Raw genomic sequence first — 16,568 nt, forward strand, 5'->3', positions numbered from 1 at the left:
TTTGTTGATTGCTAATCGAACATTCCTTTTGTCCTGGTCGCTTTCTCTTTGAGTGTCGTCATTTATTTTTTTCTTTTTTAGTTCTTTTAGTTTTTACCTTTTTTAGTTTTTTTTAGTTTTTAGTTTTTTTAGTTTTTTACCTTTTTTTAGTTTTTTTAGTTTTTTTTAGTTTTTTAGCTTTTTTATTTTTTTTATTAGTTTTTAGTTTTTTTGTAGTTTTTGCCTTTTTTTTAGTTTTTTTAGTTTTTTAGCTTTTTTATTAGTTTTTAGTTTTTTTTGTAGTTTTTGCCTTTTTTTAGTTTTTTTAGTTTTTTAGCTTTTTTATTTTTTTTATTAGTTTTTAGTTTTTTTTGTAGTTTTTGCCTTTTTTTTCTCTTTGAGTGTCGTCATTTATTAGTTTTTTCCTTTTTTTTTTAGTTTTTTATTGGTTTTTACCTTTATTTTAGCTTATTTTTCAGTTTTTTCCCTTTTTTTTAGTTTTTTTTATTTTTTATTTTTTTTAGTTTTTTACCTTTTTTTAGTTTTTTTAGTTTTTTAGCATTTTTACTTTTTTTATTAGTTTTTAGTTTTTTTTGTAGTTTTTGCCTTTTTTTAGTTTTTTCAGTTTTTTTTTTAGTTTTTTTATTGGTTTTTACCTTTATAGTTTTTTTAGTTTTTTAGCTTTTTTATTTTTTTTATTAGTTTTTAGTTTTTTTTGTAGTTTTTGCCTTTTTTTAGTTTTTTCAGTTTTGACGTCACCTGATCCAGTTTTTTCAGGTGACGTCACCTGACACATCCATACATCCATCCACAGACAGCTTATTTTTATATATATAGATATATATATATATGTATATATATATATATATATATATAAATATATATATATATATATATATATATATATATATATATATATATATATAAATATATATATATATATATATACTAGCTGTTGGGGTGGTGCTTCGCGCTACCCCAACACCTAGTTGGTGGGGGTGCTTCGCGAACCCCCCTCCCCCCAAGCGTAAGTCGTTAAGCGCAATATTAGTTACGCGCCATTGTAGTTGAGTCCCTGTGTACCACCTGTGAATATAAATAGATTTATATATGTGTTTTAAACTACGTTAAACTTGCGAATATACAGCATTCTTGGCTTTCCCATTGTCTGTGCACATACAAAGCCTTATGTACTTATAATGACGTCATATACAAACGCTGTTTTTACAAACAAAAAAACATGCATACACACAACTCGTTTTTATATAGATAGACTAGCTGTTGGGGTGGCGCTTCGCGCCACCCCAACACCTAGTTGCTGGGGCGCTTCGCACCCCCCCCCAAGCCGCCCCGCGCGCGTAAGTCATTACGCACCATATTAGTTACGCGCCATTGTAGTTGTGTCCCTGTGTCCCACCTGTGAATATAGATAGATTTATATATGTGTTTCAAACTACGTAAAAATCACGAATATACAACATTATTGGCTTTCCCATTGTCTGTGCATATACAAAGCCGTAGGTACTAATAATGACGTCATATACAAACGCTCTTTTTACAAACAAACAAACATGCATACACACAACTCGTTTTTATATAGATAGATAGATAGATAGATACAATACAAATTAACTGCGTAAAATTTACGAATATGCAACATTCTTCGCTGTTCAATTGTCGCTGCATATAAAAAGATTGTTTTAAATTGAAAAGGCAGATCCGTTGGAATCATGGGAATGCGAGGAATAAGAACAGCCCCACCCTCAAAAGGCCCTGTCAAGATTGTGGCCTCTATTAGGTTTTCCATTGTTTTTTTACGGCAAGTCGCGTGCCATTGCAAAGCTTTGGTGGGTTGATATTTCTTAAAAGTATTATTGGTACGCCTATTTTTAGTTGTAGCACGTGTGGTGGAAACCCTGAAAGATCCACAGAATTTAAAAATTCAGATGGATAATTAACCACTTCATTTGGTTCCAAAACTGTGTCGACTGACTTGTAAAGGACTGCCTGGTCTCGAATCTTGGTCAAAACAATATTGTTGATTTCGTAGACGTCTATATTTTAGGGTGCAAGAATCGCTCTTTCACTTAGCCATTTATTATTTTTATAATTTTTTAGAATATTCGGAAATACTTTTTCAATCAATTCATTTTTGGACGTCACTAAATTACAGAAATCAGCAGGTAGTTGTATACGTCCCGAAATTGAGTCTACTGGGAGCTTTCCGTTTCCAATTGCCAGCAATTGATCTGCAAATGTTTGACCAGAGTCATCGTTTTGCAATCGGACACGCATATTTGTAGTTAATTTTAATGTTTTTACGTGTGCCCATAAATTAGAATTTTTCAGGCAAGCATTCATTTCGTCGGCAGGAGTTGATCTAGGTATTATAGGTAATGTTTGCCTGAAATCTCCCGCAAGCAATATTAATGTGCTGCCAAAGGGTTTCGACTTCCCTCGCAAATCTTTCAAGCACTGATCCAGAGCCTCGAGCGATTTTTTGTGTGCCATTGTGCACTCATCCCAAATAATAAGTTTGCATTGCTGCAATACTTTACCCATCCCAGATGATTTGGGAATATTGCACGTGGGAGTTTCTGTAGAATGCAAATTCAGAGGCAATTTCAAAGCGGAATGAGCAGTTCTTCCACCAGGCAGCAATGTTGCGGCTATTCCGGACGACGCAATTGCCAACGCTATATCATTTTTTGATCGAATTGATGCCAGAATCAGTTTTATCACAAACGTTTTACCAGTACCTCCTGGCGCATCCAAAAAGAAAATTTCTCCAACGTTGTTATCGACACAATGCATTATCGTATCATAAATGTCTTTTTATTCCGACGTTAACTTGGAAATGTTATTTTGTACATACGACAATAGATCACTCGTACTGTAACTTTGTTCACGATCCAATTCTACACAAGTCGAAACAGCAGCGATACGGTTAGGTGAAGGCATTCCCAAATCTTGAAGAGGTTTGTTTGCCATACGTACGCACAAATCTTCTATAATAACTAAAGTGCAGTTATAAATTTCTGATGTAAAATCAAAAGTCATATCTGACGTCTCTAACTGTTTTCGATGGAGTATATCTTCGGACGTTTTTGACTTATATTTTTCCCATAGCTCTGTAGGAGCTGATGGAGAGCAAGTTGTTAAAATGATGCCAAACAATGCACGAATTTGACTTGGGGTTGACGTTTCGCACGCGTCATTGATGCAGTTATCCCAGTGTTGGTCATTCTCAAATAAATTCAGAGCTTGGCATGCACTACCGTGTGTCATGTATAGTACCGTTTACAGTACTCAAATACTCAAAGGATGTCGGACCGGGTACATTCACCAAAAGCAGGCGTAGAAAGAAGCATTCATGTTGATTGGAGTGAACGGTGTGGAGTCTTCCTATCGTGGTATCTTTGAAGATGGTAGGTTGGCCGTCGACTGACTTACCCTGTTTTCGACGTTCAAATACTTTATTTTTAGTATTCCACGTGTAATTCGAAGGCACTTCAGTATACATCAGTTTTTTTGCAAAAGAATCATTTTTGCAAAGCGAAAAGAAACCGGTTAACTTTGTATCCGGTGGATTCAGGGCTCTTTGTTGCACGTTGGTTTCCGAGAAATAAACACGTTGACCGTTCTGTAAATGTACCACTAAGTGAACAACAGCTGGACTACGTTCAGGTATCGGAAATGAAAGAATTCGCCAAACAGCTTCATTACTGCTTATGTATCTTCCAGCCTGATATTGTACGATTTCGTCGTTATCTTTGATTTCGGGCTGCAGAAGATCTTCTTCTATATTGTGGGTAACCATCATTGCCAGTAACTGTGCCAGTATGCCAGTATGTGCGTGTGGCAAACCTCGTTTTTGCCATTCCACTGAGTACATCCAGCATCGCACTGACCCAAACACTTCAAGTTTTACTATGTAGTTTATCAGTGATTTCAACTTTTGCCGGAAGACACGGGCCGTAATGTCATGCCTATGAACCGCCGATTGTCCTTGAAGTAAAAGTTGCAGTATCTCGTCCCAAGATTGATTACATGTACATGTAATAAATAAATCTGGACGACCATAGAGACGAACATACGCAATAGCATCTTGAGCATGTTCATGCATATGACGGGGACTGCCAGCATATGACGAAGGTAAAATTGTTAATCTTCCAACGTTTGTGGTATTACCGTCATTTATAACTGCATCTCGCAAATGAATGTATTGTTCAGAGCGGAGCTTGGTCTGATTCAGGCGGATATATAGCAAACGTTCTGATTCAGTTTTAGCATACATATCCTCTATCAGCCTCAAGCCTGTTTCTTTGCTGTTCTTTTGATTCCTCGGCACGCTTTCTTTTCTGACTTTCTCTATCAGCAAAAAGTTTTTTGGCATAGACTCTTTGAGCATCTTCATCGGCTTTTGCCATTGTAAGTTCATCAGTCATTTTAAACTTAAACATTAATAGATTTCTACGTGAACATATATGTCTTAAATATCTTTAATGACGTCACCGTCATAGCAAAAATGACGACAACTAACTTCATGATTAAATATCTTTAATGAGGTCACCGTCATAGCAAAAATGACGACAACTAACTTCATGACGTCAGTCGACACAGAAACATGACGTCACCTGACAGCCAGACACACAGACAGACAACTTATTTTTATATATATATAGACTAGCTGATGGGGTGATTTATATATGTGTTTCAAACTACGTAAAAATCACGAATATACAACATTATTGGCTTTCCCAGTGTCTGTGCATATACAAAGCCTTATGTACTTATAATGACGTCATATACAAACGCTCTTTTTACAAACAAACAAACATGCATACACACAACTCGTTTTTATATAGATGGATAGATAGATAGATAGATACAATACAAATTAACTGCGTAAAACTTGCGAATATACAACATTCTTCGCTGTCCATTTGTCACTGCATATAAATAGATTATCAGGTTTACCGACCCTCGAAAATGCAAAGTACAATTGTCCATGGAAAAAACAATCAGTATTAAGATCTATACCACATTTTCAAATGATTAACCTTGAGCATTGTTGATGGTGATTGCAAATGCTAATCGAATAGGGAATTGCAATCTTTTAAATTGAAAAGGCAGATCCGTTGGAATCATGGTAATGCGAGGAATAAGAACAGCCTGGCCCTCAAAAGGCCCTGTCAAGATTGTGGCCTCTATTACGTTTGCCATTGCTTTTTTTACATAAGTCGCTTGCCATTGCAAAGTTTTGGTGGGTTGATATTTCTTAACAGTATTATTGGTACGCCTATTTTCAGTTGTAGCACGTGTGGTGGAAACCCTGAAAGATCCACGGAATTTAAAAATTCAGATGTATAATTAACCGCCTCATTTGGTTCCAAAACTGTGTCGACTGACTTGTAAAGGACTGCCTGGTCTCGAATCCTGGTCAAAACAATATTGTTGATTTCGTAGACGTCTATATTTTAGGGTGCAAGAATCGCTCTTTCACTTAGCCATTTATTATTTTTATAATTGCTTAGAATATTCGAAATACTTTTTCAATCAATTCATTTTTGGACGTCACTAAATTACAGAATTCAGTAGGTAGTTGTATAGGTCCTGAAATTGAGTCTACTGGGAACTTTCCGTTTCAAATTGCCAGCAATTGATCTGAAAATGTTTGACCAGTCATCGTTTTGCAATCGGACAGGCATATTTGTAGTTAATTTTAATGTTTTTACGTGTGCCCATAAATTAGAATTTTTCAGGCAAGCATTCATTTCGTCTGCAGGGGTTGATCTAGGTATTATAGGTAATGTTTGCCTAAAATCTCCCGCAAGCAATATTAATGTGCTGCCAAAGGGTTTCGAATTCCCTCGCAAATCTTTCAAACATTGATCCAGAGCCTCGAGCGATTTTTTGTGTGCCATTATGCACTCGTCCCAAGTAATAACTTTGCATTGCTGCAATACTTTACCCATCCCAGATGATTTGGAAATATTGCACGTGAGAGTTTCTGTAGAATGCAAATTCAGAGGCAATTTCAAAGCGGAATGAGCACCAGGTTCTTTCACCAGGCAGCAACGTTGCGGCTATTCCAGACGACACAATTGCCAACGCTATATCATTTTTTGATCGAATTTATGCCAGAATCAGTTTTATCACAAACGTTTTACCAGTACCTCCTGGCGCATCCAAAAAGAAAATTTCTCCAACGTTGTTATCGACACAATGCATTATCGTATCATAAATGTCTTTTTGTTCCGACGTTAACTTGGAAATGTTATTTTGTACATACGACAATCACTCGTACTGTAACTTTGTTCACGATCCAATTCTACACATGTCGAAACAGCAGCGATACGATTAGGTGAAGGCATTCCCAAATCCTGAAGAGGTTTGTTTGCCATACATACGCACAAATCTTCTATAATAACTAAAGTGTAGTTATAAATTTCTGATGTAGAATCAAAAGTCATATTTGATGTCTCTAACCGTTTTCGACAGAGTAAATCTTCGGACATTTTCGATTTATATTTTTCCTATAACCCTGTAGGAGCTGAAGGAGAGCAAGTTGTTAGTATGATTCCAAACAATGCACGAATTTGACTTGGAGTTGACGTTTCGCACGCGTCATTGATGCAGTTATCCCAGTGTTGGTCATTTTCCAATAAATTCAGAGCTTGGCATGCACTACGGTAAGTGTCATGTATAGTACCGTTTACAGTTCTCAAATACTCAAAGGACGTCGGACCGGGTACATTCATCAAAAACAGGCGTAGAAAGAAGCATTCATGTTGATTGGGGTGAACGGTGTAGAGTCTTCCTATCGTGGTATCTTTGAAGATAGTAGGTTGGCCGTCGACTGATTTACCCTGTTTTCGACGTTCAAATACTTTATTTTTAGTATTCCACGCGTAATACGAAGGCACTTCAGTATACAGCAGTTTGTTTGCAAAAGAATAATTTTTGCATAGCGAAAAGAAAGCAGTTAACTTTGTATCCGGTGAATTCAGGGCTCTTTGTTGCAGTTTGGATTCCGAAAAATACACACGTTGACCATTCTGTAAATGTACCGCTAAGTGAACAACAGCTGGACTACGTTTCATGTATCGGAAATGAAAGAATTCGCAAAACAGCTTCATTACTACTTATGTATCTTCCAGTCTGATATTGCACGATCTTGTCGATATCTTTGATTTCGGACTGTAAGCCAAAAACTGCCATGTTACTGCCATTGTTGACGTATTTACATATGTATTTGATTGCCTTTACGGAGTTACAGTATTCAACGTTTATGTGTGCATTAAATGTTTTTGATAATAATGGGGAATATGGAACAACCCACTGGTTATCTACTTCGATGGTGGTACCGTTACGCTTCTTTATTATTGCTGTTTTACCGCCATCTTATGTAGATCTTCTTCTATATTGTGGGTAACCATCATTGCCAGTAATTGTGTTGGGTAATAAAAGTCGAGGATATTTCTTTGTGCATCTTCCTTTGGCCATGCATGGTGAATTTTCGTTCAGTGCACCGCAAGGTCCATGTATCATATTTTTTACAACAATATCATATAACCCCTTATCGACATTTTCATCAGGTATTTCAGCGGAAATCACATCATCAATTTCGTTAGAAGTAATTTTATAATGTAGCCAGATTAGTATATGTGCGTGTGGCAATCCTCGTTTTTGCCATTCCACTGAGTACATCCAGCATCGCACTGACCCAAACACTTCAAGTTTTACTATGTAGTTTATCAGTGATTTCAACTTTTACCGGAAGACACGGGCCGTAATGTCATGTCTATGAACCACCGATTGTCCTTGAAGTAAAAGCTGCTGTATCTCGTCCAAAGATTGATTACATGTAAATGTAATAAATAAATCTGGACGGCCATAGAGACGAACATACGCAATAGCATCTTGAGCATATTCATGCATATGACGGGGACTGCCAGCATATGACGAAGGTAAAATCGTTAATCTTCCAACGTTTGTGGTATTACCGTCATTTACAACTGCATTTCGCAAATGAATGTATTGTTCAGAGCGGAGCTTGGTCTGATTCAGACGGATTCAATCTTTAAATACCTATCAATGATGTATTGGTGAAACAATTGACAGCATTTTAAAATATAATTGTCTTCATCCTGCCGAATCATTAGTCTATAGGAATAATAGTGCATTGCACTGCATTTCTTATTCATTTCTTTGTTAGTGGCTGGATTTATCAATTTAATATTAAAGTGATAGCCGTCGGCTCCATCCCAAAAAATGATAGGATATTGTAGGAAATCGTAGCATCGATGAGTTTCAGCAATTCTTACCAACTGAGCGTTTCGCTTATGAAGAATAATATCTCGAGGTAAAAACTGATCACCGACCATAACGATTGCCACTTCGTCGATAGTTGGAGGATTGTATCTACGCATATGTTGGCCAGGAGGCGTTTTGTCAGCGGAAATAACAATTTTATGCGTATCAGTAGGCATCAAATCGATGGCTGTTTTGAACAGACGCACTAAATTATTATTTTCGTGGAAAAGATGTTGCAATTGGGAAACGATTGTCCTTTCAACGTCGGGAGAAATTTCGCAACGTGCATTCAATTCAAAATTTCTATCACTGATGAAGTACAATTGTAAAAATTTATGATTCTCGCCTGAGAATGGTAGAAGGGACCCTGCTCTATGATAAATATGTCCCTTTACTTTGAAAGTAGGCATATATTAATCTGGATTTTCGATTTGGGCACCAAACGACGTCATTTGGGAACATGAGTTACATTTTCTGATCTGTGATAAAAAACGCTTAGATTCTGACGTAGTTCCAGTAAGCAAAGTCTTCAATGGCTCTGGTGGTGCAGCCAACAGAGGAAGTTTAACTTTTCCTGAGGCGCAATACATTCCCATCGATTCACCATTGAATTTCAAGGCCTTGCAATAGGGACAAATTTTAGACATAGTCCCGATTTGAACACATCTACTCAAGCTATAATCATCGACTGGGCTGTACCTGAATGCCAGGCGATAATTTTCAGGTTGCTCTTGTGATTCCTCGGCACGCTTTCTTTTCTTACTTTCTCTATCAGCCTCAAGCCTGTTTTTTTACTGTTCTTGTGATTCCTCGGCACGCCTTCTTTTTTCACTTTCTCTTTTAGCAGCAAGTCTGGTTTCGCGTTGCTCTGGTAGTTCCTCGACACGCCTTCGTTGACGGAAATCCACATTCCTAATCTGGCATTATCTTTTGAAGGCGCAAGCCTGTTTTCACATTGCTCTTGTGATTCTTTGTGACTCATCGTCATAACAAACATGACGACAACAAACTTCATGACGACATGAAGACATGATGACATGACGTCACTCGACAGACAACTTATTTTTATTATATACTAGCTGTTGGGAGAATAATGCTTATGAAGCATTCATAACGCTTACGCTTCATAACGCTTATGAAGAATAATATCTCGAGGTAAAAACTGATCACCGACCATAACGATTGCCACTTCGTCGATAGTTGGAGCATTGTATCTACGCACATGTTGGCCAGGAGGCGTTTTGTCAGCGGAAATAACAATTTTATGCGTATCAGTAGGCATCAAATCGATTGCTGTTTTGATCAGACACACTAAATTATTATTTTCGTGGAAAAGATTGGGAAACAATAGTCCTTTCAACGTCGGGAGAAATTTCGCAACGTGCATTCCATTCAGAATTGCTGTCACTGATGAAATAGAATTGTAAAAATGTATGATTCTCACCTGAGAATGGTAGAAGGGACCCTGCTCTATGACAAATTTGCCCTTTTACTTTGAAAGTAGACATAAATTGATCTTGATTTTCGATTTGGGCACCAAACGACATCATTTGAAAACATGAGTTATGTTTTCTGATGTTTAACAAAAACGCTTAGATTCTGAAGTAGTTCCAGTAAGCAAAGTTTTCGATGGCTCTGGTGGTGCAGCCACTTGAGGAAGTTTAACTTTTCCTGAGGCGCAGCACATTCCCATTGTTTCAGCATTAAATTTCAAGGCCTTGCAATAGGGACAAATTTAGACATAGTCCCGATTTGAACGCATCAACTAAAGCTATAATCTTCGACTGGGCTGTACCAGAATGCCAGGCGATAATTTTCAGGTTGTTCTTGTGATTCCTCGGCACACTTTCTTTTAGCATTATCTCTTTGAGCCTCAAGCCTGTTTTCACGTTGTTTTTGTGATTCCTCGGCACGCTTTCTTTTGGTAATTTCTCTTTGATTCGCGAGCCTGTTTTCACGTTGTTCTTGTGATTCCTCGGCACGATTTTTTTTGGTAATTTCTCCTTTAGACGTAACCCGGTTTTCACGCTGTTCTTGTGATTCCTCGGCACGCTTTCTTTTCTTACTTTCTCTATGCGCAAGCCTTATGGCATTAACTCTTTGACCAGCTTCCTCGGCTGTTTCCTCTGCCATTGTAGGATTTAAACTAAAATTTCTCTTTGAATTAACTCTTTGAGCAGCTTCCTCGGCACGCTTTCTTTTGGTAATTTCTCTTTGAGCCGCGAGTCTGTTTTCACGTTGTTCTTGTGATTCCTCGGCACGCTTTCTTTTCTTACTTTCTCTATTAGCCGGAAGCCTTTTGGCATTAACTCTTTGAGCAGCTTCCTCGGCTGTTTCTTCTTCCATCGTAGGATTTATACTAAAATTTCTCTTTGAATTAACTCTTTGAGCAGCTTCCTCGGCGGTTTCTTCCGTCATTGTAAGATTTATACTAAAATTTCTCTTTGAATCGCCCCCTTATATACTTAGAATGATATCATATACGAAGCCTTTGACGTCATATACAAAGCCTTTGACGTCATATGCAAGCCTATACTTATAATGGCGTTATTTGCGGACAAACAAACACACATATGCGGACAAACACTAAACATGGACAAACACACAAACTTACAGCTTATTTTTATATATATAGATATATATATATATATATATATATATATATATATATATATATATATATATATATATATATATATATATATATATATATAATAAAAAACGAAAAAAGAATCCAATCTGTCGACTCAAGAATCCCCGAGATCACAAGCTAGGCAGGAGAGTAGAGCATGATTACAAACCAAAAAATTAACAAAATTGAAATAGCGCATGCTCAAACAAATATCAAAATCCAATACAGAGACATCAACTCGAGGAAAAAAAATATTGGCTAAAAAAAATTAAATATTCTTTATGAAGATACCAAACGAATGACAGCTTCGTACAGATTCTGGGAAGTGTGGATATGATAAGATGATTGATCAAAAATAAAAGATATATCATGAAACCAAAACTAATAATAATCAAACCAAACTCTTCAAAGACAGCTTTCATTTGTTATTTTTCATGTTGTCCTAATTAGATAACTAAATAACTTACTAATTAGATCTCCATGGTGGATAAATCACTAGCGTTTGTTTTCCAAAGTACAAAGAGGAGTAATTAAAATTGGAAAGTAGTGTTTCTACTCAAATAAACAACATAATTAACAAACACATGTATAGAATCCCCCCATGTTATGCTTCCGTTCCCTAGATTCATTTAAAATGATAGATAATTTAAGGAACGATACACTTACTGCCTAGATAAGAAATATTAAAAACCTTGTGAATTTATAAGAAAATACACATAAAAATTATTTAGTTAGTATGAGTTATATTTTTTTTTTCTTCTTGGAAGAGATTTGGTGCAATGTTTTTGATTATTTTTCTTCTTACTAAAGTGATTACTTTGGTTATGATTGTCTCACTAATTAAACACTTGTGCTGGCATGAATTGTCAATGGACACATTCCCTTTCGAAGTGTCTTGCATATGTGTATCACGATTAGCTTGATAATGATGATGTATGATCAATCGACTTGACTATGACGACACCAGCTATAGGGGCACTCACTTTTATTTGAACAAAATTGGAGCTAAAAACATAAGATACAACAATGTAGTGTTTAAACAACCATAGTCCAACCACCCGAAAAAACGTAAGAGACAAATAATATCATGGTTGCAACGGTAGCTGTAACCTAATAAAGGACGAACATGACCCATAGTAACCAAAAAATTGGCTAAAGCTCCTAAAATTGCGTCGGATCGAAACAAATACTTCTAAGTATCAATATGTTTTTTGTCTGTTAGAAATGCGAAAAGCGTGCAATGATAAATTATACAGTCAAAATACTGTGCTTCTTTCAATTCTCTTTTTTCTTACAATTCTCTTTCAAGCATAAAAAGGAACTAATTTATCACGAGCGCATCCATCCATTTTTCTTATTCATTCTCTATTTGTAGAGCGCCAATTCAAACAAATATTTTTCAGAGACAACTCTACCATAATAGACGCCAAAAATACTCAATTAATCAGGTCTTGCGGCAGAAAGGTTGCATACAAAAATATAGTATCTCAAGAATGCACACATAGAAATTAGCATAGTCTAAGCAGTATTCTTAGACAAATTACTCAACGATCCCCATAAATCCCCAACAAATCCCAATAAATTTCTTAGTTTATGGCTTATCCATAAATTTTGATGAGATCGTGGCCTTTTAAGTGACACCAGAGAAAACGGCAATATTTGAAATACGATCAACCCTAATGGCGAAATTAGAATTTTGGGAGGAGAAAAATCGCCAAGAATTTGTACCACCCCTTTTAATTGGTCAAACCATTTATAGTGAAGGGTCACAGTTTATTAAATATTTATAGTTGCAATTTTGGTGCTATGGGATATAAGTTTTTTCTGCAGCTTATAAAATAATCTTTGTATTACTGAACAGATGCACGAAAATAAACGTTCTACAGCCTAAGGGTGAAGGTGATACTTCCCCAGGGTTTGCCTGCTTGAGACACATTCTTGTCATCTTTACTACGTAAGCTGAAGTCCAACTAAGAGCGGTCTTCTCCAGGAGACAAAAACTTTTAAAAATTTAAAAGGTCTAAAAATATCAAAAAAAGCTGTAAAGAACTAAAAAGGAATTTAAAACAAAATAACAATCAGAGGGCAACACTTGGAGGGGGCAAGGTTAAAAAAAATAAAATACCTTTATTTCTAGTGAACCTTTATTTAGAACCTTTATTTCTAGTGAACTTGTATTTAGTGAACACTTTTATTTATAGTGAAAGGGGAGGGCCACAGTTTATTAAATATTTATAGTTGCAATTTTCGTGCTATGGGGTATAAGTTTTTCCAATTGTTGCAGCTTATAAAATGATCTTTGTATTGCTCAACAGATGCAAGAAAATCAACATTCTGCATCCTAAGAATGAGGGTGATCCTTCCCCAGGATTTGCCTGCTTGACGCTCATTCTTGTCAAGCTGAAGTCCAACTAAGAGCGATCTTTCTCCAGGAGACAAAAACTTAAAAAAAAAAATCTAAAAAGCCTAGAAAAATAAAAATAAAATATAAAGAACTATAAGGGAATTAAAAAAATAACAATTAGGGGCAACACTTGGAAGGGACAAGATTTAAAAAAAGTAAAATGCCTTTATTTCTGTTTTCAATGAAAGAAATTTGGAAAAACCAAAAATCCTCGAATAGATTTTGAAAAAATATATTTTGTATCTTCATTATAAATAGGAAAAATCTTTAACCTCCCTGACCCCCATATTTTTCCATGAATTGGAATTGCAATGAACAATATTGAATATCTGGTTTTGGCACTGACAGCTATTTATACTTTCTATTGTGTATAATTTTGAGTAACCTCATTACATCAATTAAGACTGGTCTCCACACTCTCTAGTATAAATGTGATTTCAGATTCAAATGTGACGTAATTGTATTGTTCTTACAGGGTGGTGAACTAGACCAGTCCATTTGCGAAATCCCCCAGTACGGCAGGTCCGACCATCTGTCTCATGTTTCAGCCACTTGTCTTAAATTTTAGGCTATCTGTCTCAAAAGAGAACCAACAGTAGAGTGAAATTTTCATTTTACTTTTTATTGGCTGTCAGTAACGTTTTGGCTTAAGGCATAAAATACCATTTTACTTTTTAATAGCTTTTCGTCACTGGAAAACGACTCTGATTAGTTGAAAGTTATTTCATCCGACCATTCATCCAATAAAAAACCATTCCACGCTACTGCTGGTTCAAATTTGAAACAGAGGGCACAGTTTATAATGCCGTCGTACATGATCATGCGTTTGTGACAGTAAGCAAGCGTTCTGGTCCAAAATAGAGAGACTGGGGTTACCTTTTTAGAGCAACCACGATACGTCTGGTTCACCTTTCCTACTCTGACTTAGTCAGGTCTTACTCTAGCTAGAATATCTGTTGGTTTTAAGGCCAAAAAATACAGCAAGAACTTGCTCGAACAGCGAGATGCTATTCGATGTCGTATTTATGTATACATCTGTTAAAACTTGGGAATATCAAAAATAACAAACTTAACAAGCTTCTGCAAGAAAATAACCTCCACATCGAAAAGGCAACTTTTAAAGTGACCTCATTCACCAATACTCTACAATAACATTAAAGCAGCAAAAATGCATATAATTTTGAGTTATAATAGTTTTAAATTGATAAGGCACTAAATATCCCCCAATATAAATTGGGGGATATAATGTATATCATCGAACTGGGACGAATAACTTACCTTTTGGGACAAGAGAAAATATTTAGGAAAGGACGAGGGGGTGAGAGTTGTGGGTCGTATGATGTGTATATGTGAAGAATTGAGGAAATTACAAAAGTAAGTGTATGAAAAGAGAATGTTTAATGAGAAATGACTGGCCAGTATAATGAGTGATGAATGTTTTTTATGTGTTGAAATATACGGACGATTTCTCAGGCTAGCAACGGAGCACAGAAATAGATGCGTAATTTCCGCACTGGTTTGGGTTTATGTAAATGAATTCACTTAGAAGAGAGTTTTTCATTTAATATTGCCATGGCCAATACCTTTTAGAACACAGTACACAATACCATAATTATGTATTAACTAGCCCTTAGCTAACCCACACAAAATCATCAAGCAGGAGTAATTGTGAGAAAACTTCAACCACTAGTATGTGTTGGTATAAAACTTTCAGTATTTATGGTTCTTCATTATATGAATAGCCTATATTAAAAGATAAGATATATACATACGTCTATAAACTTAGTTACCATTTTAGTGACCCAGTGCTATTAATAATTAGAATCACAATAATCTATATATATATATATATATATATATATATATATATATATATATATATATATATATATATATATATATATATATATAAATAAGTTGTTTGTCTGTCTGTCCACATATGACGTCTGAATTATTTCATCGTATACCAATTCAAAAACAAATGTATTCAAGCCGAAGTAGCTGAGTCGGTAAAGCGTTATGTTCCAGGTTCTAGGTCCGAGAGGTTCCAGGTTCGAACCTTGGCTTTAGCATTAATACAAAAGAAGAAAAAAACTAAAAAAGGGAAAAATTACAAAAAAAGAAGAAAATACTAAAAAAACTAAAAAAGCTAAAAAAAACAAAAAAACTAAAAAAAAGGTAAAAAACTAAAAAAGAAAAAAAACTAAAAAAAAAACTAAAAAAAAGGTAAAAACTACAAAAAAACTAAAGAGAAAAAAAACTAAAAACTAATAAAAAACAAAAAAAAATAAAAACTGAAAAAGAAAAAAAACTAAAAAAAAGGAAAAAACTGAAAAATAAAGGAGAAAAAGAAAACTAAAAAAAAGTAAAAATAAAAATAAAAAACTAAAAATGGTAAAAACTACAAAAAAAAAACTAAAAAGAAAAAAGAAAAAAAAGCTAAAAAAAGGGTAAAAACCAAAAAAAAAAAATAAAAGAAAAAAGGAAAAAAAACTAAAAACTAAAAAGAAAATACTAAAAAAACTAAAAAAGCTAAAAAGCTAAAAAAAACTTAAAAAAGGTAAAAAACAAAAAACTAAAAAAGAAAAAAAATAAAAAAAAAATAAAAAAAAGGTAAAAACTTCAAAAAAAATAAAAAGAAAAAAAACTAAAAACTAATAAGAAAACTAAAAAAAAACTAAAAACTGAAAAAGAAACTAAGAAATGGAAAAAAAATTAAAAAGGTAAAAACTACAAAAAAAGACCGGGACACTCAAAGAGAAATTACAGACTGGGACACCGGGACACAAACGACGACTGGGACGTGTGTGTCGACAGAAGTCATGTTTGTGTGTCGACTGACGTCATGTTTGTCGACTGACGTCATTATAAGGATTGAGCTGTATGTCGTCATGAAGTTGTTTGTCGACTGACGAAATTAAAGACTGGGACACAAATGACGACCGGGACACAGGGAATATAAATGACGACCGGGACACTCAAAGAGATATTACAGACTGGGACACCGGGACACAAATAACGACCGAGACCCAGGGAATATAAATGACGACTGGGACACAGGGACACAACTACAACGGGGACGCCGGGGGAACAGGGGGGATATATAAATGACGATGGGGACACAGGGAATGTTTGATTAGCAATCACCATCAACAAAGCTCAAGGGCAATCATTAAAATGATGAGGTATAGATCTGAATACGGATTGTTTTTCCCATGGACAATTATATGTTGC

At 35.4% G+C, this 16,568-nt stretch overlaps 1 protein-coding gene and 1 long non-coding RNA gene across 4 annotated transcripts in view; both read right to left on the reverse strand.

The window, feature by feature from the left end:
• The window catches only part of LOC136026189 (uncharacterized), a 77,399-nt gene extending 76,577 nt beyond the window's left edge, over positions 1–822 (reverse strand). Inside the window, exon 1 of the long non-coding RNA XR_010617234.1 lies at positions 636–822. This is a non-coding gene — a long non-coding RNA (uncharacterized LOC136026189). The remainder of the gene's footprint in view (positions 1–635) is intronic.
• The window catches only part of LOC136026190 (large ribosomal subunit protein uL16m-like), a 287,794-nt gene that overhangs the window by 207,361 nt on the left and 63,865 nt on the right, over positions 1–16,568 (reverse strand). The window lies entirely within an intron of this gene.

Source organism: Artemia franciscana, chromosome 4 (assembly GCF_032884065.1).
Source record: "Artemia franciscana chromosome 4, ASM3288406v1, whole genome shotgun sequence".
NCBI lineage: Eukaryota > Metazoa > Arthropoda > Branchiopoda > Anostraca > Artemiidae > Artemia > Artemia franciscana.